The sequence below is a fragment of the Perognathus longimembris genome, chromosome 7, assembly GCF_023159225.1.
Source record: "Perognathus longimembris pacificus isolate PPM17 chromosome 7, ASM2315922v1, whole genome shotgun sequence".
NCBI classification, from domain to species: Eukaryota; Metazoa; Chordata; class Mammalia; order Rodentia; family Heteromyidae; genus Perognathus; species Perognathus longimembris.
The window spans coordinates 16,662,860-16,688,711 of record NC_063167.1 but is presented as its reverse complement, the minus strand read 5'-3'; the positions used below and the strand labels follow the sequence as shown (position 1 = coordinate 16,688,711).

Genomic DNA, 25,852 nt, shown 5'->3' with positions numbered 1-25,852 from the left:
CCATTAGCATTTCTGCAGGAGGTTCCTTCTCAGGGCCACCTGCCTCTAACCCCAGAGTGGCCCTTCTGCAATGCAGAGCCCATTTGAGCCTAGGCCATTGAAGGACAAGGGGTGACCTCACAGCTATGTATGAGACAGAGCCCACAAGTTCATCAAATAATGATAAATAACTAACACATAGCACTTGCCACATACCAGATGAAGCTAGAGAATACCAGGTCTTTGCATTGGCCAGCCAAGATGGAGAACAGCTAATTAAGAGCCTAGGCCCAGGGCAGGACAGATGTAGTCATCCAGCGGGCTTGTGGTCAAGGGGTACTGAGGAGAGAAGAGAGAAACGCAGGCCCTGCTCACTGGGAGCTTCCAGTCTGCTCAGACCAGACAAGACCAGACAAGACAAGGATATATCTGCAGGCTCCTGGCAAAGGCCAAGTTCCTGGAGAATGGATAGTCCCTGAGGGCTTGGGGGGTGGGGAGGGGGGTGGTTAGGGAAGGCTCTTCCGAGAAGGCAGAACCTGAGCAGAGTCTAGATGAAGGGGAAGGAATTAGATGAGCAGGCTAGACTTAGTAGCCTATTCCCATGAGAATGTAAACCTCTTGAAGGCAGGGGCCTTGGTATGTTCACTTTCTTCTTTCCTTTTTTTTTCTGCAAGGGGAGATTTTTCCTACAAAGCCAAGAAACTTGCTAGACACATTCTAAAAGAGCTGTAACACTTTTTGTGCTCATTTTCATTTTCTTATCTGTGTCTGGCACAAGGTACGGGCTCTGCAAATATTTGGGGAGCAAATGAACCAAGGAACACATGACTGACTTCCATGTGGAGGGAGACCCAGGGTCTGGGCAGAGATTGTGGGAGACTAGAACTCAGGTTGATTGCTCAGAGAGGCAGCGGGGGGAAAAAGATGCAGAGGCTGTTTGGTGCCAGGCTGGCTTGTGCAGGCCAGGAGTTTAACCGAAAGTGACACAGAGTAATGCTTTAGGTGTCAGCTGTGGTGGCTGCTCTCCGGTGTGGCGGGTCTGCGGGGACATGGGATCTGGGCTGGGTGGGGCCTCTCTAGGAAAGATCTGGGTCTGTTTGGTCTGCCCTTGATCTGTGTAAGTAAAAGTGAGGTGTCCGGGCTTCCTCAGGGAGCTGCTGAGAGAGCCCTAATTGAACTAGGCTCTTCCTACAAAGATTCCTCAAGCCATAAACTGCTCTCTGACTGTAAATTAATGAGACCAGTGGTCATAAACCTCATAAGGAGTCAATCTCATTAATTTATAGTCATACGTAGACAGGTTTAGTTGTGGCTTCTCTTTGTTTTGTTAGGGGTAGGCTAGGGCCAGAATCCCTTCCTTTCTGTTGCATTTATTTTTATGCAAATGGATGAAACATGTAAAACAGGTTCATGGTACAACAAAAGCAACAAAGTAACACTCAACAACAGCACAAAAGTATTTTAAGGTAAAAAGGAAAAGGTATCTCTCCTCACCTCCCTGATGTTATTTTCTTGTGTATCTTCTTAGAAATTCTCTGTGGATATGAGGTCTGGGCTGTGTATGTGTTTGAGGGAAGATTTAGTTTTCATAAAGCTACTTACAGGGCTGGGAATATGGCCTAGTGGCAAGAGTGCTTGCCTCATATGCATGAAGTCCTGGGTTCGATTCCCCAGCACCACATTTATAAAAAATGGCCAGAAGTGACGCTGAGGCTCAAGTGGCAGAGTGCTAGCCTTGAGCAAAAAGAAGCCAGGGACAGTGCTCAGACCCTGAGTCCAAGGCCCAGGACGGAAAAAAAAAAAAAAAAAAAAAAAAAAGCTACTTACAGCCAGGTGTCAGTGGCTCCTACCTATAATCCTAGCTACTCAAGAGGCTGAGACCTGAGGATTGTGGTTTGAGGCCAGCCCAGACAGAAAACTCTGTGAGACTCTTATCTCCAATTAATCATCAATTAAGTTGAAGTAGAGTGGCTCAAGTGGTAGAGCACCAACTTTGAACAAAAAATCTAAAGGACAGCTTGTGCTGGTGGCTCATGCCTGTATTCCTAGCGACTCAGGAGACTGAGATCTGAGGATTGCTGTTCAAAGCCTGCCCGGCCAGGAAAGTTTATGAGACTCTTATCTCCAGTTAACCACCAGAAATCTAGAAATGGCACTGTTGCTCCAAGTGGTAGAGCACTAGCCTTGAGCTGAAGAGCTCAGGGCCCAGGCCCAGAGTTCAAGTCCCAAAATGGACCAAAAAAAAAAAAAATCTAAGGGACAGTACCCAGACTAGGCCCAGAGTTCAAGCCCCAGTACTGGCATAAAAAATAAAGATGAGCCAGGTGCTGGTGGCTCATGACAGTAATCCAGGTTAGTTAGGAGGCTGAGATCTGAGGATTGAGGTTTGAAGACAGCCCTGGCAGGAAAGTCTCTGTGAGATAACTACTCCCCTAAAAAGCTGGAAGTAGAGCTATGGCTCAAGTGGTAGAGCACTAGCCTTGAGCGAAAGAAGCTCATGGACCCTACCCAGGCTCTGAGTTCAAGCCCCAGGACTAGCACAAAAAGAAAGGAAGAAAGGAAGGGAAGGAGAAAGAGAGGACAGGAAGGAAGGAGGGGAGGAAGGAAGGAGCCACCTTTCTTTGCATAAAGGAAAAGAGCTCTGGGCTGGGAATTAGGAGTTTAGGGCCCAGTCCTACAGCCTTTTTCCTATATAATGACCTATCTTCAGTCATTTTGCCTCCTTTAGGACTTAACTTCCTACCAGTAGATTTCACCATGAAAGGTTCTCGGGTGCTTTCCAGTGGAAAGGCCTGTCATTCCAGGGAGCCCCTGCTTTTGAGTGCCCCAAAGCCATTGGAGGGAGATTGCCCCAGCTTCATCCTTTGGGGGTGGGCCAGGGCTGTCATAAAGCCCCGTCTGCAAGGCAGACAAATCTGTAGTACAGCTTCATGGTCATCACTCTACCACAAGATTGAAGAGGCAGGCCCACAGAGAAAGTAAGATAACACACAGGGAGAAAGCACAGGGAGAAAATTATGTGGTTTAGGCTGGGATGCAGCTAGCTCATTGAAGAGGAGGAGAAATGAGAGAAGCTTCTGGAAGGAAGTGATCTAAACAGGTGGGTGAAGGGAATAGAGGAACATTCAGGAGGGGTTGCTAAAGGACTGGATGACCTTCTGTCCTTCTGGGATCTAAGTTTCTGTGATTCTTTGGGAGTTCATGGTGTGCTTCATGGTTCCCCCAAATTGTCCACAGACAGACCATGTATGTGGGCTTTGGTCACATATTCAGAAAAGGCCCATAGTAACTGAAATTCTAAAGGGGTGGTAAAGATGTGAAGTGTGGCTCAAATGCTAGAGCACCGGTCTTGAGCAAAAAAGCTAAGCGTGTGGCACAGGCCATGTTTTGTGCTACTTTTTTTAGGAGCTCCACCCACCTAAAACCTCTGTTGCCTATGAGGAAGTTACAGGAAGCCTGGAATTGTTACTGTTGCCACAAAATTAATTTTCTCTAACAGGGTTTTGAAGGAGAATGTTGACTAAACAATAAGAACATCTGCCATAGGTAGACTACTTCCAGGTGAGCTACTTACAATGTCGTCGTCTTCTTCGTTGTCGTCTCCTTCTCCTTCTTCTTCTTCTCCTTCTTCACTTTCTTCTTCACCTTCTTTCTTCTATTTGTTCTTGGCCATGATACTTTTAGAGTGTATTGACTTTAGTACAATACTGAGAAAATTTGATTGAATTTTGTTTAATCATGCCACCAAACTTCCATTAAAGACATGCTGCTTTCAATAAATTAAAAAAAAAATAAGTGTGGGCTGGGAATGTGGCTTAGTTGTAGAGTGCTTGCCTAGCACGTATGAAGCCCATGGTTCCATTCCTCAGTACCACATACACAGAAAAAGCCAGAAGTGGCGCTGTGGCTCAAGTGGTAGAGTGCTAGCCTTGAGCAAAAGAAACTCAGGGACAGTGCCCAGGCCCTAGGTTCAAGCCCAGGACTGGCAAATAAAAAAAAAGCTAAGCAAAAGCATGAGGCCCCCGAGTTCAAGCCCCAGTTCCAGCACTCAAGGCATAGTGCTTCTGTGCTTTAGGAGGCTGAAAAGAAAGGTTAAGGATGAGCCGTCCTGGAATGGCTGAGTGGGGTTTGTATGTAGGATGGCAGAACAACATTCACAGCATTCACAGCCAGAGGAATGAGTAGGCTGTGTCTTGAGGGTAGTGAAGGGCACGCCACTCCTCAAGATAGAGAAAAACTTCCCTAGTTCCCTAGAGGAATGCAACAGGTTCCTCCTGCACTGTACCCCTTGTGTCTGCCATGAGGAGCCCAGCTTACAACCCAAGTGTGACTTAGGCCTACCACTCTTTTCCTAAAGTCATCGGGGCCTAAACACACCTCCAAGGCCCTGTGCGGGGAAGAAGCTACCTTGGAGCCATCAGACTCCGGAGATAGCCTCTAAATGGTGGATGGATTTGAGGGTGCCACACAGGAAGTCCTGGCTGTCCCTGCTGCCTCTCATACTGAGGATCCTGGTCTCTGCTTCACCCCATTTCTCTGACTTTATATTGAAGGCTAGCGATGGAAAGAATCTTGGCATAACTGTGGCCCCCAGGTCCATAGGGAGAATGAAGATGTTCTGATGCATGCCTCTTGGTTTTCCATTGGATGTCTAGAGAGGTCTGGCCCTGCCACAGGTGAACTCATGGCAGAGGCAGGACACTGACAGCCAGCTCAGGGATCACTAGGCAGTGAACCAAGAAGAGGGAGGAGATTTGGTCTTTGCTCTGGATGTTGGTATCCACGCATTTGCCTTTCCCGCCCCCCCCTCTGCCTAGGGGAGGCTTTTTAAGCCTAAGAAAAGGTGTATCATCATGAGGGTGGTACCTGTCAGGGAGCAGAGAACCCCTCTGGTCATTGTAACAGAATCCAGGCTCCATAGTGCCCAGGCTCCCTAAGCCAGCTCAGAAAACTCTGACCTTCTCCTTTGACTCCCTTGGGCTTTGTAGGCCATTGAAAGCCAGTGGTTGAGGTTGGGTGCTGTGCTTTTTATTTTTGCCAGTCCTGGGGCTTGGACTCTGGGCCTGAGCACTGTCCCTGGCTTCCTTTTTGCTCAAGGCTAGCACTCTGCCACTTGAGCCACAGCACCACTTCCAGCTTTTTCTGTTTATGTGGTGCTGAGGAATCGAACCCAGGGCTTCATGTATACAGGAGAGCACTTTACCACTAGGCCATATTCCCAGCCCCGGTGCTGTGCTTTTTATAGCATCTTTCTTATCAAACAAGATCCCATCTCCTGGGTCCAGGGTCAGGATCCGCAGGAATCTGGATGAGTGCTATACCAGATAGTCAAGATAGGAGGCCAGCATGAGTCAAGGATACCTTACTTAGATCATCAAGTTTAATACCGAGATTATGGCTAGATGGGGGAAGGGGAACAGCCACACACACCTCCCCTTCCCTAAGCTTGTCAGGCCTAGCTGTACAAAGATGCTACCTTTCACAGCATGCTCAAGGAGTGGCCAAGGAATGTCAGAGCACTCAGGCAGTAGGAAGTGGGTGGAACTTAAGGTGCATGTGGCATTTTATGGGAGTTTAAAGCAAAGAGAGGTACTTCCCCACTAGGAGGGTTGAGAAGGCTTTGTGAACTGACCATGAAGGGAAGCTAGGGTTTTGAGGATATGCTTTGAATGAGGTCTCACTGGCCACTGCTGGTAGCTTCTATCTGGAGTAGAATCTCTGGGGTGCAACCCCCCTCCCCCAAAGACTGGGTTCAGATTCCAGCATCACCACCTTGTAGCACCATGGGCTTTGGCAAGTCAATGTCATTGAGTCTTAATTTGACTATCAGTAAGAGGTACCCATATAGGATGGGTAGCACAAAATTTGGCACAATTGGAACATAAAAGAAATTGTGGGTGCTGGGAATATGGCCTAGTGGTAGAGTGCTTATGTCACATACATGAAGCCCTGGGTTTGAATCCTCAGCACCACATACATATATAGAAAAAACCAGAAGTGGCGCTGTGTCTCAGGTGGTAGAATAGTGCTAGCCTTGAGCAAAAGAAGCCAGGGACAGTGCTCAGGCCTTAGTTCAAGCCTCAGGATTGCCCCCCCCCGCCCCCCCAAAAGGAATTATGGTGCTTAGGGACAGAAGGAAGAGAAATATGAATTTATTCCCCAGAACTGAATAACACTCAACAAGACTTCTTGGTATTCCATTGTGTCCAGTGATATGTTGATACTTGGGGTAATGTGGCTATGATAGAAAATATCCTTTTTAATGGATACATCCCCTGAGGTGGGTAAAGCAATTCCTAATAAATATCTTTAGATAAATATCTTTAGATAAATATCTTTATTTTTAAAGACTTTATTTTTATTTGTTTTTTGTTTGGTGCTGAGGATCAAACTTAGACCTTATACATACTCAGTGTGGACCACTGAGCTATATACTCTGCCTCCCAGGAACCTTTTGAGAGATATACTGTTATTCCCTTATCTACAAATGAGGAAACACAAATAATGGCAGAAGTGGGATACTTCCCTACCTGTTAATTAGCTCAGGGGTCTCTAGGCAGTAGACCAAGAGGAGGGGCTATGGCCTTGGACTGGATCTTGGTATCTAAACATTGGCAAGTCTTTTTCTAGTGGTAGTATGGTTAGGCTTAAGGATGGACAGTTTCCTGCAGGGAGCCCTTGGACTTTGACTACACTGATTATTACACCAGAACCCACTGCTGAGCTTAGTCCTTCTGAATCAGCCAAGAAACTTCTGACCACACCCTTTGAGTACTAAAGACCTGTAGGTCAGGCTTGAATGCTATGCTTTTTTTTTTTTTTTTGGTGCTAGGGGCTTGAACTCAAGTCCTGGGCAGTGTCTTTGAGCTTTTATGCTCAAGGATAGTTGTCTATCACTTGAGCCATAGCTCCACTTCCAACTTTGTGGTGGGCTTCAAACCATGAGCTTAGATCTCAGCCTCCTGAGTAGCCAGGGTTACAGATGTGAGCCACTGGTGCTGGCTATGCTTTTGTTTGACTGTTTTGTGCTGGTACTGGGGCTTTTTGTCAATAATGGGAGAAAAAAGTCTTGGATTTGTCTGCCCAGTTTGGCTTCAAACAGTAACCTTCTGCTCTCAGCCTCCTGAGTAGCTGGGATTATGGGTTTCTAACATTGGCCTAACTATAATTGCCACAGGAGCAATGCCAGTGTTAATGGCAATAAATCCTGTCACTTCTGAGCTGTATCACCCTATCTGAGCCTCAGTTTCCTCAATCAAGTGAGGCAATGTCTGCAAAGCCCTGAGCACATTGTTAACACTTGTAGGGCAACCACTTGTCCCGCAGCATTAAAGGAAGAGGATGGTTTTAGGTATATTAGCCCAAGGGTGTTACAGGAGGCCTGAATATCACCAGTATTGCAGGTGGGAGCACAAATGACACTGTGAACTGAATTGTCTGATTGTGGGAGACAGATATCCAGCCAACATTGATTTGTGCTAAAAACACTGTGCTGGAGATGGAAAGATTAATAAATATAATCCCAACCTCAAGGGAGAGGCCAATGTATAAACAGGCATTTGCTAATATACCATGAAATGCTACAGCAGGCTGGGAGAGCATCCCAGAGCTTTGAGCTGGGTCCTGAAGGTTACACAGAGTTTTCTCAGTTCACCTGGAGGGGAGAACTGGAGAAAGTCAGAGACGTGAACAGGGCAGAGCCCGAGATGAGGCAGAGCCATTGCCCTTACTTGTAAAGCCCATTGACATGTCCAACTCCTTCCACCAAATCGTCTCTCACACCTTCTTGGCAGAGGTGGTCAGCCACACCTGTGGGGTGGAAGCATCCGTGAGGGATGTTGCCCTGTGTAGGCATGAGGAGAGAGCTACCATATATTGAGCTCCCGCCGATAATTACCCAGCTCCTAAAGGACTCCACCTCACGAAGTGTTGTCTCATCTTCACACCTGAGCATCTGCCTTTATCCAGCTTACAGCTATCCCAAGAAAGGAGCACAGGGGATAATCAAGTGCTTGGTGATTTCTGTGACTTGTACTGCTCAAATCATCGGAGGCCTCCAGGGAGGGGAGAGAGATGGCTGGGAGGAGCAAAGAGCAGAGGCCTCTGCACAGGCACCTTCACCAGACCCCATAAGAGGGTGGAGGTGACATTCAGTGAGTGCTGGGACACCTGCCAAGGCTCTGAGCAACTGGTATGGGTGGCCAACTAGGAAGATACCCAGCCCAATGGGGGTGGGGCAGCTGGACTACGAGTCATCGAGAAGTAAGCTTGGGTAGAAGGCTGGGCTGGGGTGCTGAGCATCTAGAACTCCAGCTAGAGGAGTGTAGCCTTGGCCAGGGCTCCTCAGGCCACATTGAGGACTTACCCCTGTGCTGGTTCCCATACCTGTCCTCCCTCCCAGTCTAAATCATGAGTAACTCTGGTAACTCCATAACCTCCATTCCTGCCTGTCCACAAAGCAGCCCTGAGATCTTGTAGAAATGTAAACCAGAACATGATGTTCCCTGATGAAAACCTTTCTGATGCGTCCTCATGAACTTGGGGTAATATCCAAAAGAGATGTGGCCTGTGCCTTCCTCAGCATCGTGCCGTCCTCCTTGCTCCCCATTCCCATCACACCAGCCTTCTTGTGGTCCCCTGACACACCATCCCTTCCCAGGCCCTTTCTTCCGTTCAGTCATGGCACTTGCTTGGTTCCTGGGACTTGCCATGGACTTACCCCTGTTTCCATGTCCTCTCTTCTGGGTAGCCTTCCTGACCACTCAGGCCAGTGTGAGTGTGTGTGCCCCACCCACCCATCCCCACCTCAGCTCCCTCCTTCTCCAGTAGCAGACTAAGAGAGAGATGAGAGATGAGAGGAAACGGGCTACATCAAATGGTTGGGAAGGATCTCTGAGGTGCCTAAATGACAAAAAGGAAGCCCACCTTTAAAGACTAGGGCCCTAAGGAAGGATGTACTTGAGGAAGCTAGAGTGGGGTATGAGAGGAAGGGTGATGAAGGAATGAAGAGGAAGGCAGGGAATGGACTACATAGGACCTGTGAGCCTTGGGTTGGGTGTTAGAGTTGATGTCAACTGCTGTGTGATGCCATCAAAGGCTTCTGAGCAGAGTGGTGTAGTGAGATCTGGGAAGGAAGTACAGACAGACTGGGAATCAGAGATGGGGGGTTGGCTTAGGATCTGGGGTACTCACAGAGGGAGAAGAGCAAAGCAGGCCTCTGTTTACTACCACCTCAGCCTGGGACCAGGTGACAACAGAGCAAAGCTCCCCTACCGGCAGTTCTGGCATGGCCTTGGTGAGGCAGGGACACCAGCCTAGGAGATCCGGCACCAGGAAAAGGAGCAGGGAGCTGTAGTGAAGCAGAAAGCCAAAGAGCATGTGGGAGAGGGAGTGACTGAGGGGGTGTCAGGGCTCTAAAGGACTCTTGCTGGCCAGCCTCCGGGCTAGTCATCATGCCAGAGATCACCAGACCTGTCATGTGAGAGGTGTGGTACTATAAAGCTCTAGGACTGGGCATGTGTCTTCCCATCTGAACCCTGTGTCACAGCCTAGGGTTGTCAGGCCAGGCAAGAACAGAGATAGAATCAGAGTCAGGCTTCAAAGCTGAGAAGAGGCAGAGCGTGGAGTCCAGAAAGTGGAATGGAAATCTAGATAAGAGTTTGGGAACCAAGAGTCCTGGCTCCTGTGCTTACAGCCCTGCAAACCCCATGCACAGAGCTGTGCAGTTAAATGAGCATGCTGAGGAGAGAACCTAGCAAGAAAGGCTCGTGAATGGTGAGCAGTAACAAAGCCTGGCTCTCTCCCTCATATTACAGAAGAGGAAGCGGAAGGTCTGAGCGGAAGTGACTTGCCCAAGGGCTGCAGTGGGTGACAGGCATAGCAGAGCTCATCCCTAGCCCAGGCCCCTCTGTGATGATGACGATGATGTAAGTGGTCCTTCTTTTCTACACCATTCCCTGTGAACATTAACCGTTCCTCCTGCAGAGGGGTGTGGCTTCCCCTGGTGTCCCACCTGTTAAGCTTTCCTCTGGCAGAGCTGTGTGGGAAGTGGTTCTCATCTTTGCGAAGTGCTGGCATTTTCGTGGGAGATAAGACATATAAACAGCTAAAATAAAAGCAGTTGGAATGGCACAGGGACACAGCACGATATAGCGTGGGCCCTAGTGGCAGACGGGTCTTGAATGCTGCCGCTTAGATTGTTGGTGATGAGGTATGAACTTAAGAGGAGATTCAGCACAGAGGAATGTGGACTATGCTGTAGATGGGGGAGGGGGGCCATGGATGTCTTGAGGAGAGGCAGGATGGTAACTGGCCTGTGTGTTTAAGAGGAAGCCTGTCCTGGAAGTTGGACTAGATGAAGTTTTCAGTGTTCTTGGTGCTAGGAGTTTTCTGCCTCCTCCCTCCTGGGCTAATTACCCTTCCTCAGAAACTGATCAGATGGGAAACTTGCAGGAAATGGTTGGGACAGGGATCCTGTAGGCGTCTTGGGGTGGGGTGGGGAGAGGATGTAGCAGGAGAGGGGGATATGTGCCAAGCAGCAGGAGGTGGCTCCTTTAAGGGAAAGGGAGGGAAGACCAAGCCAGCAGAGGATGCAAAGCAGGATGCAGGTGGCTGTGTTCTGAGCTCTGGTCTGGGAGAGGAATGTGAGAGCTGCTGGCAGAATCTGGCTCTTCTGGGTCAAAAGGAACAGGGGTCTTGGTAGGAGTGTAAAGCAGTATGGCTCAGAGGGCAGGCCGTTGTGCAGGTGTTGGAACCTAGCCCAGGCCAGCTGTGCTGCTGGAACTCCTATGTGGCCTGAAGGCATTGGTCCTTCAGATCTGAAATCCTATTATTGTGGGCCTGGGTCGGGGTGAGTGGGGGTGGGGGTGACAGGCACCCTCTTGATATAGCTGCCTTCTTCCTGTCTTAGCTCTCAGCAGACCCACAGCTTTAGTATGGGCCCAATTTTACACCATTTGGTCTCCCTGACTAAACAGCAGCACCTCAGTGGGCTGAGGTTTCTGGGAAATCTGTTTCTACTTGGTGGCTGAACTAAGTGGCCAGTGACTAGCAGTAGGAACAAAGGGCTACCACATCCAGACCCAGGGCAAAGCTGCCTCCACAGGCATCCCTCTGGGCGGTCAGGGGTCAATGTAGTTTGATAGATGATCAGACCTGGTTTGAATCCCAGCTCTGATACTTGCCAGCTCTGTGACTGCAGGCAAATGACCTTGACCTGTGTCATTTTTGTGCAGATAATTCTCACCCTTGTGCTTTTCTTTTGTTATATATGTGTAAATTATCTGAGAAGCCATATATTGAAGGATTGAATCTTGGGAGTTTTTATTAGAGCATTAGCAGTCTGTAGGCAGCCAGTTGTTACAAAGGCCTGCAGCCCATACATACCCTTAACACTACCAGGAAACAGGCCAGAGTGTAATGGCGCCTGAGCAGACCTTACCCTAAACAGGCCTTGAGAGACAGGTACAGTAACCTATAGGCCATGTGCCCACCCCTTCCTCTAGAAATCCAGGAACACCCATCAAGACAAGATGCCCGGTAGTACAACTCGCCATGATGGCGCTGGCCAGATCTGACCTCCATATTACATATTATTTCATTGAGGAACGGTATGCATAAATACCATAGGTGAAAACGTGAAGTTCAGAGTATTCACAATGTCTGCATCCCTGTAAGCCACCCTGATCAAGATAAAGGAAAACCTGTACCCTACTAGGTCCCCTCACGCCCTTCCTAGCCTGTGCTTCCATATTCCCCTGGGTAACCATTCTTGATTGGTTTATTACCTGTTCTTGAGTTTCAGTTAAATGGCACCATACAGAAGGTACTCTTGTGTCTGGCTTTTTTGCCCAATGTATTTGTGAGGTTCTTCTTTATTGTTGAGTATACCGGAGGTCTGTTACCATTCTGGATTGTGTTGCGACTGCACCACAGTTGGCTCATTTTCCTCTGAGGCATTTGAGATGCTTCCCCCCTTTTCTTTTTTTTCTGACAGTGGTGAAGAAAGCTGCTTTGAGCATTCTTATATTCCTTAGGGTTTGGGTGAAAATTAAATGAGATAATCTATTACAAGAAAGTGTTTAATACTGAATTATGACTCAGCAGATGCTCATAAAAATTTTCTATCCAGGTTTTTATGCTTCCAGAAAAAGAAAAAAAATTCAAGCACTTCATTGGTATTAAAGGAACAAAATAAGGCATATCTTTTTTTGCTCCTGGCCCTTTGGGCTAAGCCTTCTTAATAGTTTGGGCTGTCTGACTGGCATTTTTTCTACATTGGTATGAACTTTTGTCGTCCCTCCTCCCCTCCCCCCCAGTACTGGGGCTTGACCACGGGTGGGGGGGGGCTGGACACTATCCCTGAGCTTTTTTTCTCAAGGATAGCACTGTACCACTTGAGGCACAGCTCCACTTCCTGAATTTCTTTTTAATAAAAATAGTTGGCACTAAAAGTGTATGCTGCCAGTATCTTCTTCTTTAAAACATATTTTAATTGGCACATAGTAATTGCACATATTGTACATATGTAAGGGTCACAGTGTGACATTTCAATACATAAATAGACTGTAATGATTGGATCAGAATAATTAGTATATCTGTCTCCTCAGATACTCATTTTTCTTTGTGCTGAGAACACTCAAGTTCCTTTCTATTAGCTATTTGGAAATATCTCAAGTAATTATCAACCAAAGTGACTTTACTGTGCTATTGGGAGATTTCCCATCACTTAGGTACGCCCCCCCCCATACCCAATAACTATCCTCACTATATCTCCTCTTCCCAAATTGAAATACTCTTTTTTTTGTTTGTTTTTGTTTTATTTTGTTTTGTTTTGTTTTGCCAGTCCTGGGGCTTGAACTGAGGGCCTGAGCACTGTCCTTGGCTACTTTTTGCTCAAGGCTAGGACTCGGCCACTTGAGCCACAGTGCCACTTCCGGCTTTTTCTATATATGTGGTACTGAGGAATCGAACCCAAGGCTTCATAAATACAAGACGAGCACTTTACCACTAGGCCATATTCCCAGCCTCTCAAATTGAAATACTCTTGACTTCCCATAAGTCAGCATTTTCACTTCCATTTTCTTATTCTTTTACAATTTAGTCTTTATATTGAACCTGATTTTTTTTTTTTTTTGACCATTCCTGGTGCTTGAACACTGGGCCTGGGCTCTACCCCTGAGATGCGCCTGCTCAAAAGCTAGTGCTCGACCCCTTGAGCCACAGTGCCACTTCTGGCTTTTTCTGTGATTAATTGGAGTTAAAAGTCTCACAGACTTTCCTGCCCAGGCTGGCTTTGAACCATGATCCTCAGATCTCAACTTCCTGAGTAGCTAGGACTACACGTGTGAGCCACCTGCACCCAGCTGAATCTAATCTTTTAAAAAAGAATCCCCTTATTTGCATCAAGGGAATAGCTTTGGGAAGGGAGATCTGGGATGAGCTCCTGAACCCGGGCCTTCTACCCTGGCACAGAGTAGGGCCCTTCTCTCCAGCTTCTTATATGAAATCCAAGTTTGGCTTTTGGAGATGGGCGTAAGCCCTGGTTCTTGTCACTCCTTGTCTGTGTGTACTTGTGGGGACCTAAGTGGCTTGAGCTTTCTGTGTTGTCTTTATTTTTTCATTGTTTTTCTGTTCTGCTTCATTTTGTTTTGAGACAGGGCCTTATTGTGTAGTACAGATGGTTCAAACTTGAAATTCCTTAAGCTAGCTTTCCACTTCTTTTTTCCCCTAAGGTGCTGCAGATTGGACACAAGCCCTTGTGCATGCTAGGCAGGTGCTCTCCCACTGAGCTATGTCTGCAGCACTCTTACTTTTAATGTAGTAGAACCGGTACCCACCTCAGAGAGATGTCATGAGGTTTAAACGCAATAATGTACATGAAAGTACACAGCAAGCCAGGTGCCAGTGGCTCATGCCTGTCATCTTAGCTACTTAGGAGATCTGAAAATCTCTGTTCAAAGTCACCCCAGGCAGGAAAGTCTGTGAGACTATCTCCAATTAACCACACACACAAAAAACCCAAAACAAACAACCTCAACAAAAAACACCAGAAGCCGGGCTGTGGCTCAAGTGGTAGTGGTAGTCTTGAGCAAAAATAGGTCAGGGATAGTGCCCAGACCCTGAGTTCAAACCTCAGTACTGGCACACACAGACGCCCTACAAATACATACACACACACACAAAACAACAACAACAAAGCAAAATGGAATGTAGTATGTGTATGCTAGTTATTATATGAAATCATAACTTCTGGCTGGGAATATGGCCTAGTGGCAAGAGTGCTGGGTTTGATTCACCAGCACCACATATAGAAAACGGCCAGCAATGGCGCTGTGGCTCAAGTGGCAGAGTGTTAGCCTTGAGCAAAAAAAGAAGCCAGGGACAGTGCTCAGGCCCTGAATCCAAGGCCCAGGACTGGCAAAAATAAAATTAAATTAAATTTAAAAAATCATAACTTCTGAGAAGTAGTTAACCAGCCCTGTCACCTAACACATGAGGAGACTGTGCCCTTGGAAGGACCCAGGGCCAGAATGGAGCTCTGGCCCTGACTCTTGGGAGCCTACTCTTCTAAGCAATAGGAGCTCCCCTGGAGGGATCCTGCTCTTTGGGCCTGAGGTTAGAAGACAGGAAGGAGTACAGTGGGGGATCGGATATGGGAAGATGCTGCCCCAGTGGGTCACAGCACCCTCTCTGTCTGAAGTATATTTCTAAATCTGGGCCTCAGCCTGCTCCCCATCCCTAAGAAATCAAGTGTGGACCTGACCCTTGCCCTTTAGGAGAGCCCTGCAGGCCTGGATTCCAGTAGTCTCTCAGATTTCTGGCTCCTTAGTAACCAGGGATTCTCCTCTTACCACCTGCACTGAGGTCAAGAATCTAGGAACAACTGGATCCTACTTTTAATCCTAGCTACTCAGAAGGATGAGATCTGAGGATGATAGTTGAAAGTCAGCCAAGGCAGACAAATTCTTGAGCCTCTTGACCTCCAATTAGCAGAAAAGAAAGCTGGAAAAGTTGAGGTATGGCTCAAGTGGTAAAGTGCCGGTCATGAGCAGAAAGACAATCAAGAATAAAGAATCTGGGAACAAACCTGAACAAACCTGGCATGGGCTAGGGCCTTTGCCCCACTCACCCTCATCCTTCCCAGAAAGCATTTAGCATAAGATTTACATAGTACTGGCCAGCTGGGCCAGGTGTTTAGCCACCACTCTCAGTACCAGGTACAAAGCAGTGGGAACGGCTCCTGGCGCTCCCGCTCCCACCCGTTCTCTCATTATGAAAGGGCTGTGGCAGGGCTAATCAGAAAGCCAGGCAAGGCACACCTGGGAGTGCCCTGTTGGCCCAGGGCGGGGGTTGGGGAGAACGCTGGTTTCTGCTTTCAGGGCGAGGCCGTGAAGTCACACAAGCTCCAGTGGCAGTGAATGGTGATGAGAAAAGGTCCTGCAGGGTAGTCAGGAGGCATGGGCAGCACCAACTTGTAGCACTCTCCTTACCTGGCTCCTTTCCTTGGTGTGTCACCTCAGTGGTCCTCCCCTGAACCTGTCACCATAGGTAGGCAGAAGTATCTCTAGAAACAATGACCCCAAGGTCCAGAGAAGTTAGATAACTTACTTTGGATAGTGGTAAAATTACATGATCTTGAATTGGAGACACTCAGAGATGCAAAAAATATTTGAAGTTGTCTAGTGAGGCCAGGCAGTGCAGGGACCCGGATCTGGTATGGACCAGCGCAGCCCTTATGCGGGGCCCTGCCCCCTCGTCTTCCTGTCCCTGCGGGCCACTCTGAGGCAGCCCTGTTAGGTCAGTCCTTTGGAACTCTGAGAGAATTGCTACCCGGATCCTTTTGTTAGTGTTGCAGATAAGGAATTGCTGAGGAACACCCTGGAGGGTGATACTAGCCAACTAGCTTCCCAGACCTAACCCAGCTTGGCCCAATATCACAATAACTTAAGTGGTCTTGAGCAAGTCACTTCCCCTTTGAGTCTCAAGTGTTCTCAGCTGCACTGTAGGTATGATGGTGCCTAGCTCACTGGGTATCTCTGAGGAATAAGAGGCTTCCAAAAAAAAAAAAGTGCTAGCTATCAGCAGCACCCCCCTTCCCCCCGCCCCCGTCTCATGAGGAAACTGCGAGCTGAGCTGATTAGAGCCAACCCGCCTAAGTTCCAGACCCTCCATGTCATGCCCAGCGCTGACCACTTCCCCAGTTCCTCACGCCTCGAGTATCTCCCCTGGCTTGCCACGGGGAGGCCTGTGCCCCCTTCCTCTGTGCCATGTGCAGACAATGGGCCCTGTGTAAGCCCAGTGGCCAGTACAGGGCCAGGAGAAAGCAGGCACTGACAAAGTCTTCTCCTTATCTCTCTCTCTTTTTTTTTTTTTTTTTTTGCCAGTTGTGGGGCTTGAACTCAGGACCTGAGCACTGTCCCTGGCTTCTTTTTGCTCAAGGCTAGCACTCTGCCACTCAAGCCACAGCGCTTCTCCAGGGCTTCATGTATACGAGGCAAGCACTACCATCTAGGCCATATTTCCAGCCCCTTATCTCTTTTTTTGGGCACAGTGTACTTACTAATACGGTAGGGGCTAGCAGGCAGGTCCCCCCTCACCCTGCCTGAAACCCTTGGCCTTCTGTGCTCAGCGCATTACCAGGGGCCCCCAGCCCCCAGCCTCCAGCCTGGCTCTTATTTCAGAGGACAAGAACAGCAACATGAGGTGGTTACCAGGACTGGCATAAGGGCAGAGCTGGGCTTTAGAACCAAGTAGCCCTGAGATCCAACACCAATGTGGTTGCTTACGTACGGCCTGTGTGCCATTTGAGCATGTTCTTTATGCTCTGAGCCTGTTTGTCCCCCAGAAGATGGGAACAGGAGTCAGCTTCCTGGGCCTGCGGAGGCTGAGAGCCCAGGGCTTGCTGGTCATTCTCCCTTCCCGTGGTGGTACATGAGCAGAGGTCCACAAGGACCGTGTCCACAAGGCAGTGCATATGGCATTCAGCAGAGGCCTGCGGCCCAGACTCAGACCTGGAGGTGTTGCCAGTGGGGCTGCTTTCCTCCTTTCTAGACAGCTCCTGCCTCCCCCTCATTGGGCATGCACAGAAGCAGGGCATAGCTGGGCACCAGAGGCTCACGCCTAGAACCCTAGCCACTCAGGCTGAAATCTGAGGATTAGGTTCAAAACTAGCCCAGGCAGGAAAGTCCATGAGACTCTTATCTCCAGTTGGCCATCAAAAATTCAGAAGTAGGGGCTAGGAATGTGGCTTAGTGGTACTTGCCTAGCATGCATGAAGCCCTGGGTTCAATTCCTCAGCACCAGAAAACAGAAAAAGCTGAAAGTGGTGCTATGGTTCAAGAGGTAGCATGCTAGTCTGGAGCAAAAAGAAGCCAGGGACAGTGCTCAGGCCCTGAGTTCAAGCCCCAGGACTGGCAAAAAAAAAAATCAGAAGTAGAGCTGTGGTTCAAGTGGTAGAGCCACTCATCTTGAATGAGAAAGCTAAGGGACAGTGCCTAGGCCCTGAGTCCAAGCCCCAGTCCCTCCCCCCCATACACACACGACACAGAATGCCGAGCCTTAGAGGAGACAGAAATTTGACATGGGTGATTGGGCTGCCTGAGGTCACACCACAGAGGAGGAAGAGCTAGCAGCTCACCTGCGTTCCTGCTCCCCACATGCCTCATCTGTTCCCTAGCAGGACAGAAAAACAAGACCCAGACTTTCAAGCACCATGTTTGGAGGTTAAGTTCCTTTCTTCCTCAGTTTCCTCAGCTGTAGAATGAAGAGAGCTGCATGAGAATCATGCAGGTAAAATATGACCGATGGTCAAAAATGAAGAACAACAATGGCAAAAAAAAGTGAAGAACAAAATGGAAGTGTTTGGGGGGTTGGCACTGTGTTTTGCATGAGGATTAGTCTTGAGTGTGAGTCCCCAGATTTTTTATTTGTATATTTATTTATTTTTGAGCTCATTATGTAGCCCAAGCTGGCCTTAACTTCTCCATCCTATTGCCTCAGCCTCCTGAGTACTGGGTTCTAGGTGCTTACTACCATACCCAGTTGACTTCCAGCTTTGTGTTCTTGGCCAAGTCCCTACACTCCCCCGCTGAGTTTCACTCTGTCTGGGAACCAGGTTGCATTGGATGGGTCTTATAGGGTCCTGCCTCTTCTCATCTCCTGTGATTTGCTGCTGCTTTGTCCTCCAAGAGAGGTCTTGAGCCCTGGACCCTTGGTTTTGGAACCAAGGCCTATGCTGGTCAGGTCCCTATCAATTTTCTGCAGTATCCTCTGAAGGGCAGCCTCTCCTCTGGGCATGCCCAGTTCTCCCATCCACTTAGTTCATCCCTTGCTTGGCTGCTAGAGGCCTGAGTGACAAACTTGCCTGAAAGGGAGGGGAAAGGAGGCCCTCCAACTATGCTCTTTATGTCTGCCTGCCACCTTTTTGGGACTTAGCCAGCTGGACTGTCATCAGAACAGAAGTATGTGGCAGGCTTTGAGGCTGGGGCCTATAGATAGGAGTCTAGCCTAGCCAACCTGCCTCGGAGGCCTTGCTGCTCATGGCTACAGAGAAGCTACCTCTGCATGGAAGCCTTCAGCTCTTACGCTCTCACCCACAGCCCTTGGACCTATACTCAGCAGTCCCTGGAAGGAAGTTTTACAGATAGCAAGGAGCTGTTTTCTCTGTGGACTCCTAAGGGCCAGCTCAGCCCAGAACCAGCAGTGACAGGAACTAAGTACTTAATGCGGATCTGCCTGCAGGTATGGCCCAGGATTCCTGGTCATTTGGCTGCTTCCTTGCCAGCCGTGCCTCAGTCCCAGTGAGCCATCGTGGGGGTGAGCATGGGGGATACAGTGTAGGACATGATTGTTTCTTGGGCTCCGGATTGAGGTAGGCAATCTCATTGGCTGTTTCCAACAGCCCTTCCAAATGGAAATGGTTCTGAGTCTCATTTTTCAGATGAAGGAACTGATTTGGAGGTTAAGTAGTTGGCAAAGAGGTATGGCTAGTCTTTGGCAAGAGACTTTCACACTCGGTGTGCCCATGTTGAACCCAAGTCAGGGCTGGCAGCAGCCACGCTAGGCTGCAGTTAGCTTCTGTGTATCCCTCTTCCAGCCATGGCACTGTGATCTGCCCCCTCATTCTTTCTGATCGCAGAGCTGTCATCATGACTGCTGTTCATTGCCGGTGGCTGTATTTGCTTCTGCTTCCTCAGTCTTTTTTACCTCTATTCTCTGCTTTCTACCTTGTGTGATTTTTTTTTGCGGGGGGGGGGCAGGGGGAGGAAGTGGGTTGGGGGATGGAACCCAAGGCTTTGCACATGTTAGGCAAACTACCACTGATCCCCAGCCTGCCTCATGTGACCTTGCTCTGGCCTGAGTACCATCCTGGGCTCAGGTATGATATTTGTTGGCAGGGACTGAAAGGATGTCGCAGAGGCCAGCCTGGTCCTTTAGTGGAGCTTCTTGGGTCAGATGTCACAGCTGGAGAGGCTTTCAACAAGCCTGTAAGATTGAGGAAACACGGGGGCCTACTACTACTAGTACCCAGTGAGTTGGTAGCAGGTCCTGAACTTCAGCCCGTGCCTGTCGCAGGCCCTTTGTCCCTCTGAATGTAGCTTTCTGGGTCTGTTGGAGAAGGAGAATACACTCTGCATGCTAGTATCATACAGGAGGCAGTGCTGACTTCCTGGAGCCTAGACTTAATGTCTGGATGGTAGCTAGACAGCTCTGCCCCACCTCAGGGTGCTGAGCCTACTGGTCAGAGCCCTGCAGCCCAGCCTGACTCATAAGCTGGATTAGGAATTCCACCTCCCCTCCCCAGGGTATCTAAGACCCTTGATCATCGGGCCCTGATTATGCTTTGGACTGGGTTGTGAACTGATTCCACCTCCATGGGCTTGGACTCAGGGGCTTGAGCACTCACTTGTCTTTTTCCGTCAAGGCTAGTAATCTACCACTTGAGCTACAACTTTCACTTCTGGCTTTTTGCTGGTTAATTGGACGTAAGAATCTCACAGATGCTCTTTTTCTTGCCAGTTGGCTCTGAACCTCAATCCTCAGATCTCCACTTCCTGAGTAGCCAGGATTACAGGCAAGAGCCACCAGTGTCTGGCTACCCATGTGACCTTGGGTGAGTCTCTGGACCTCTCTGTGCTTGTTTCCTCATCTGCTATCCCCTGCCCAGGCTTGTGGTGGGGGAAATCTAAGTAATAACTTCCTCTCTCGCCTTGACTGCCTGCCATTTGCTCCCAGGAGCAGTTCTCTACCTACACCCCGCCTACCTGCCTTGCCTTGTGCTTCTGGAACTTAGCATACCACGTGTTTAGAAGCAAATGCTGGGGAGTAGGTTACCTCAGGCAGGAATTGAGCCCTTCAGTGGTCACACAGGCTCCACAGCTCAGTCTACCTACCACATGCCAAGGCTCTGTGTTCAGTTCTCAGAGAAGCAAAGATGAGTAAGGCAGGGGCAAGAATTTGTGATCTGGAGGGAGAGACAAATTAGCCACCCCTCCAGTTTGAGCAGACTTTAGCACTCTCCAGTGGACAAGCAGTAGTGAGCCACCCCAATAGGGCCTTGCAGTTTGCTCCTATCTGTCCTATCAGATGAGCCTAGCAGGGACTGCCACACTGAAGTGACCAAGAGATGTTGTGGGCCCACTATATGCCTGCCACAAGTATAGCTGCCAGAGAACCATGATGGGCACCTAGTCTCCCTTCACTTGGCCTGTGATCTGAGTGTGTGGGGGGGGGGGGGCGGCAGGGGAGACTGTCAGGAAGCACATCCATTGTCAGAAAGTGACAGTGGAGAGAGGATTCCAGAAGAAACTGGCCTAGGAGGTGGCCTTTGAATGGACCTGGAGGAAGAAAAGGAACCTACCCTCCACTCACCTATGTGGCTGAGTGTTGGCAGGCAAAGGGAACAAGGGCCATGGCAGAATCAAGGAAAAGCAAGAACTCCAGGAGAACTAGAGGGGGAGTATGTGGTGCAAATCTCTAAGGATTTTGTCCTTCCTTTTCGAAAGTATGTCTTACTTCAAAAAGTATATCTTTGGGGCTGGGGATATAGCCTAGTGGCAAGAGTGCCTGCCTCGGATACACGAGGCCCTAGGTTCGATTCCCCAGCACCACATATACAGAAAAAACGGCCAGAAGCGGCGCTGTGGCTCACGTGGCAGAGTGCTAGCCTTGAGCAAAAAGGAAGCCAGGGACAGTGCTCAGGCCCTGAGTCCAAGGCCCAGGACTGGCCAAAAAAAAAAAAAAGTATATCTTTTTTTTTTATACTTTTTGGGTGGTACTCATGTTCTACCTACCTACCACTTGAGCCATGTCCTCAGCCCTTTTTGCTTTTTAGTTATTTTTCCTTTTTTTTTTTTGTCAGTCATGGGGCTTGAACTCAGGACCTGAGCTCTGTCCTTGAGCACTTCAGCTCAAGGCTAGCCCTCTACCATTTTGAGCCACAGCACCACTTCTGGTTTCCTGGTGGTTAATTGGGGATAAGAGTCTCACGGACTTTCCTGCTCTGACTGGTTTTGAACTGCACTCCTTCGATCTCAGCCTCCTGAGTAGCAAGGATTACAGGCGTGAGCTAACGGCACCCAGCCTTTAATTATTTTTCCAAAAGTTTTGTTTTTTGGGTTTTGGTTTTTTTTTGCCTGAGTCATCCTAGGCTGCCTTCTGTATAGGTGGGATGACAGGAACGTATCATCACGCCCAGCTTTACTGGTTGAGATGGGGTCCCACTAACTTTTTGCCCAAGCTGGCCAATTAAGTGATCCTCCTGATCTCTACCTCTCAAGTATCTGGGGTTACAGGTATGAACCATCACTCCTGGCCTTTCCCTTTTCAAAGGTTCCCTCTTACCTAGAATAAGAAGATCCTGGGGACTAGAAAGCTGGGATCAGTGTAAGGGACAGAGCATGTGCTGCTACAGTGATCCAAGCAAGCCATCACACTGGCCTGGACCAATTATTAGCAGAAGTGTTAGTGAGGAAGAAGCAGCCAGCTTTGCCCAAGATTGGATGTGGAGTGTGAAAGGCACAAAGGAATCGGAACAGTTCCAGGGACGGGTTACTGCCTGGACATGGCCATCCAGAAGGCTCTATACCTTCTGGGCCCACACCAAGCTCCATCCTCTTGAGAGTCATTTTTTTCCTCACACTTGCAGCTACCTCCCAAATGGAGATGGAACCCAGGACCCCAAGACCTTGTGCTTTACTAGGTAGGCATTCTACCCCTTGAGCTATACTCCAGCCCTTCTGTTTTTATTTTTGAGATAGGGTCTGATTAACTTTGCCCGAGCTGGCCTGAAAACCCCGATCCTTGGTATTCTACCTTTCAGGTAGCTGGAATTTATAAGTGTGTATCACTAAGCTGATATCTTAATGGCCCTCTCAGAGGCTACCACCATGGCCAGGTTGGAGGATTAGCTGGCACACCTTCTGTCACCTCTTACAGATGCTGCAAAGTACATGATTAGACCTTGTACAACTGAACCATGAGGGACAGAAGGGCCGTTTCTTCCCTAGGCTGCCATTCTCCCTCCCCTACCCAGCTAGTGCCACTTGAGTCTTGTTCTTTGCCACCCCCTGTGCTCTGTAGCAACTGAAAATGGGACACTGTGACTCACTTTCTGCAGGGGGCTTGTCCTGGAAATTGTACAATTTCTCTCTCTCTCTCTTTCTCTCTCTCTCTCTCTCTCTGTTGCTTTCGTTCTGCCACCTCTGTACTCTACCTCTCTATCCAAGTATGATGATATTTTAAGCAAGTTCAAGTTATATATAATGGATTTAATGCAGTGCTAGGCTTCTAAAGGTGAGCAGCTTTCAATTGGAAGGGACAGCATGTATTCTCAATTTTAGATTTATTATACGTTTGCATATTGGACAATATACCCTATCCCCTGCCAAAAAGAAAAGAAAAATCCAGTTTTCCCTTGTCTCTAAAGTGTCTAGAAATGGAACAGTTCTCATTGGTTCTCCTCTGCCCCAGCTGCTCCCCAGATGTGGGGCAAAGTGATGCTTGGAGCTGTAAGGAAAGCAGTTCAGAAGGTAGGATAGGCCAGCCGAAGGTGGCCAGGGGAGGAGCCCAGTCTGGGGAGCCACATACCAGGGCTACCAGAAAAAGATGTTCGTGTGTGTGTGTGTGTGTGTGTGTGTGTGTGTGTGTGTGTGTGTGTGTGTGTGGTTGGTCATAGGGCTTGAACTCAAGGTCTGGGCACTGTCCTTGAGCACTTTTGCTCAAGGTAAGCACTCAACCACTTTGAGCCATAGCTGTACTTCTGGTTTTCTGGTGGTAATTGGGAAATAAGAGTCTTGTGGGGACTTTTCAGCCCAGGCCGGCTTTGAACCATGATTCTCAGATCTCAGCCTTCTGAGTAACTAAGATTTTATAGGCACGAGCCACTGGTGCCAGGCTCAGGTGTATTTTTTTTTTCTCCCAGTATTCTGTTTTCATTTCATTCGCACTCCAGGGTTGAAATTTGGGGTGTAAAAAAGGCCCCGTTTGCCAGGCATGTTATTTAGATTATTCCAATGCCATTGGTGCCACAGGTTTAGGTGAAGGTCCAGAAAAACCAGAACCCAAGGCCTTGTGGTCTTTAGGAAAAGCCTTCGTTGTGGCTCCTCGTTGGGAGTATCAGAGCCTTCACCCTGATGCCCTGTCGGGGAACACACAGTTATTATGGCTCAGACAAGGCCATACCTCCAATGAGGCGGCCCCACAGGCAGCAGTGTGGAGGAGGGATGGGTCAGCCCTGCTCTGGAGCCCTGCTCTGGAGCCCTGTCCTCAGGTGGGGTAAGTAAGTGGCCATCCCCAGGCCTTCTCTTATGTCTTAAAACAGGGATAATAACACCTCCTGAAGGAGACCCTGTAATAACATGCTTAGAGCTGTCTATACCACACAGAAGTGGCTTGACCATGTATATGTAATTTAAAAGATGAAATTTAAGAAAATTGAAATTGAGGGGTTTTTTTTTTTGCTTGATGTATAAAGATGTATAAAGAACATACAAAAATTAGGGGCTGAGGTTGTGACAAGGTGGTAGAGAGTTTTCCCTAGCATGAGCCCCAGCACTAAGAAAAAAACAAACAAAACAAAAAAACAAAAACAAAAACAAAACCAGGGGCTGGGAATATGGCCTAGTGGCAAGAGTGCTTGCCTCCTACACATGAATCCCTGAGTTTGATTCCCCAGCACCACATATATAGAAAATGGCCAGAAGTGGCGCTGTGGCTCAAGTGGGACAGTGCTCAGGCCCTGAGTCCAAGGCCCAGGAATGCCCCCCCCCCAAAAAAAAGCTTAGAGATATAGAAAAGTTTGCCATCTATCCTCTAAACTTAACAGTAGAGATTTAAATGTGGGCTGGTAAAGTGGGTATTGGAAAAGAGGAAGTCTCTGGGAGATAATTCTTCTATTTAAAGTGCTTAATTATTATTAGAAAAAAATATTTCTAATGCCTTACTAGAGGTGGAGCCCAGGGCCTCCCACTTGCTAGGCAAGTGCTCTGCCATTTGAGCCACATCCCCACCTATTTGTTTGTTTGTTGCCAGTCCTAGGATTTGAACTTTGGGTCTGGGTGCACTGTCCATCTTCAGTTTGCTCAAGGCAAGTGCTCTATCACTAGACCCACAGGACCACCTCCAGCTTGCTTTCTTTCTTTCCTTCCTTCCTTCCTTCCTTCCTTCCTTCCTTCCTTCCTTTCTTTTGTAGTCAGAGATAGGAGTTTCATGGACTTTCCTGCCCAGGCTGGTTTCAAACCACAATCCTCAGATCTCAGCCTCCTGAGTAGCTAGGATGACAAGCCTGAATCACTGGTGCCGGGCCCCTGTATTTGTTTTTGAGGTAGGGTCACACTAACTTTTGTCAGGCTGGCCTCAAACTTGGAATCCTCCTACCTCTACATGTGGGGGAGCTGGGATTGCAGGTGTGTCCTACCTACCATACCCTGCTTAGAAAATGTTTAAAATGACCAGGTATTCATTGTAAACCAACAAAGCATGGGTTTTTCTGAAAGCATTTTGAGAAAATCAAATGAAACCACTGTGTATGACCTGGCCATCTTCCAGGACCCCAGTCCAGCCCTGAGATTTGGGAGCTTGGGGTTCGAATCTGTCCTGTGTGAACGCTGCCAGGTGACTTCGTGGGCCACTGGAGCCCCCTCCTTTGCCAGGGTTGTTGCTGCCTGTTCTCTTGTGTGAACACACACTGTTTACCTCCGTCCTAGTCCCTGGCCTTCCCCTCCCCCTGTCTGAGTCATCTTCTGTCTCACTGGTGGAGGAGGGGGGGAAGAGGGGGGAACAGAATGGAATTCATTAAACTTGGATTATATGGAGCTTGGGTGACTTGAGGAAGACCTCAGGATATCGAGTGCTCCTAGCCTGGGGTTGCCTGGAGGGGGTGTCTGCTGAAATGGTTCTTGGAGCTCCATGGTGAAGGCTGCTGTCAGTAGAACCATAATGCAACCTAGATGCAGGGCTTTGGGGTCAGGCCTGAGGATCAGGAGCCTTGCCAAGTGTGGGAAGACCATAACTAAGCCTGTGAACCAGCATCTCCTTCTCTATCCAGTCTCAGTTCCAGGCTAGCTGCAGGCCTCAGGAATCCCCAGAGCCCAAACTTTAGTTCCAGACATTCTTTAGGGAGCTCCCCCCACCCCACCCCGCCCCGGTCCCCTAAACCTGTTGTTCTGGAGTGCCACCTTTGCAGGCCCAGGGCTATGTGTTGGGAGCACCTGGCTCCTCAGTTTGGAGACATACCTGACTCAGATTGGGGATGATGGGAAGGCTTCCCACAGGAGGTAGCATCTGACTAGGTTTTGAGAGGTGGTAGAAGTTCAGTATGCTGAAGCATTCCCCACAGTATTTGTAGAAGTAGGGCTGGGGGACCTTTTGTCAG

The 25,852-nt window shown here is 48.7% G+C and overlaps 1 protein-coding gene and 1 non-coding gene across 2 annotated transcripts in view; one reads left to right on the top strand and one right to left on the bottom strand.

The window, feature by feature from the left end:
* Positions 1 to 25,852, top strand: part of Slc9a1 (solute carrier family 9 member A1) — a 57,119-nt gene that overhangs the window by 9,873 nt on the left and 21,394 nt on the right. The gene's annotated exons all lie outside the window — the stretch shown is intronic.
* LOC125355781 lies at positions 654 to 716 on the bottom strand. Its single transcript, XR_007211715.1, has one exon. It is a non-coding gene; the product is annotated as a U7 small nuclear RNA (small nuclear RNA).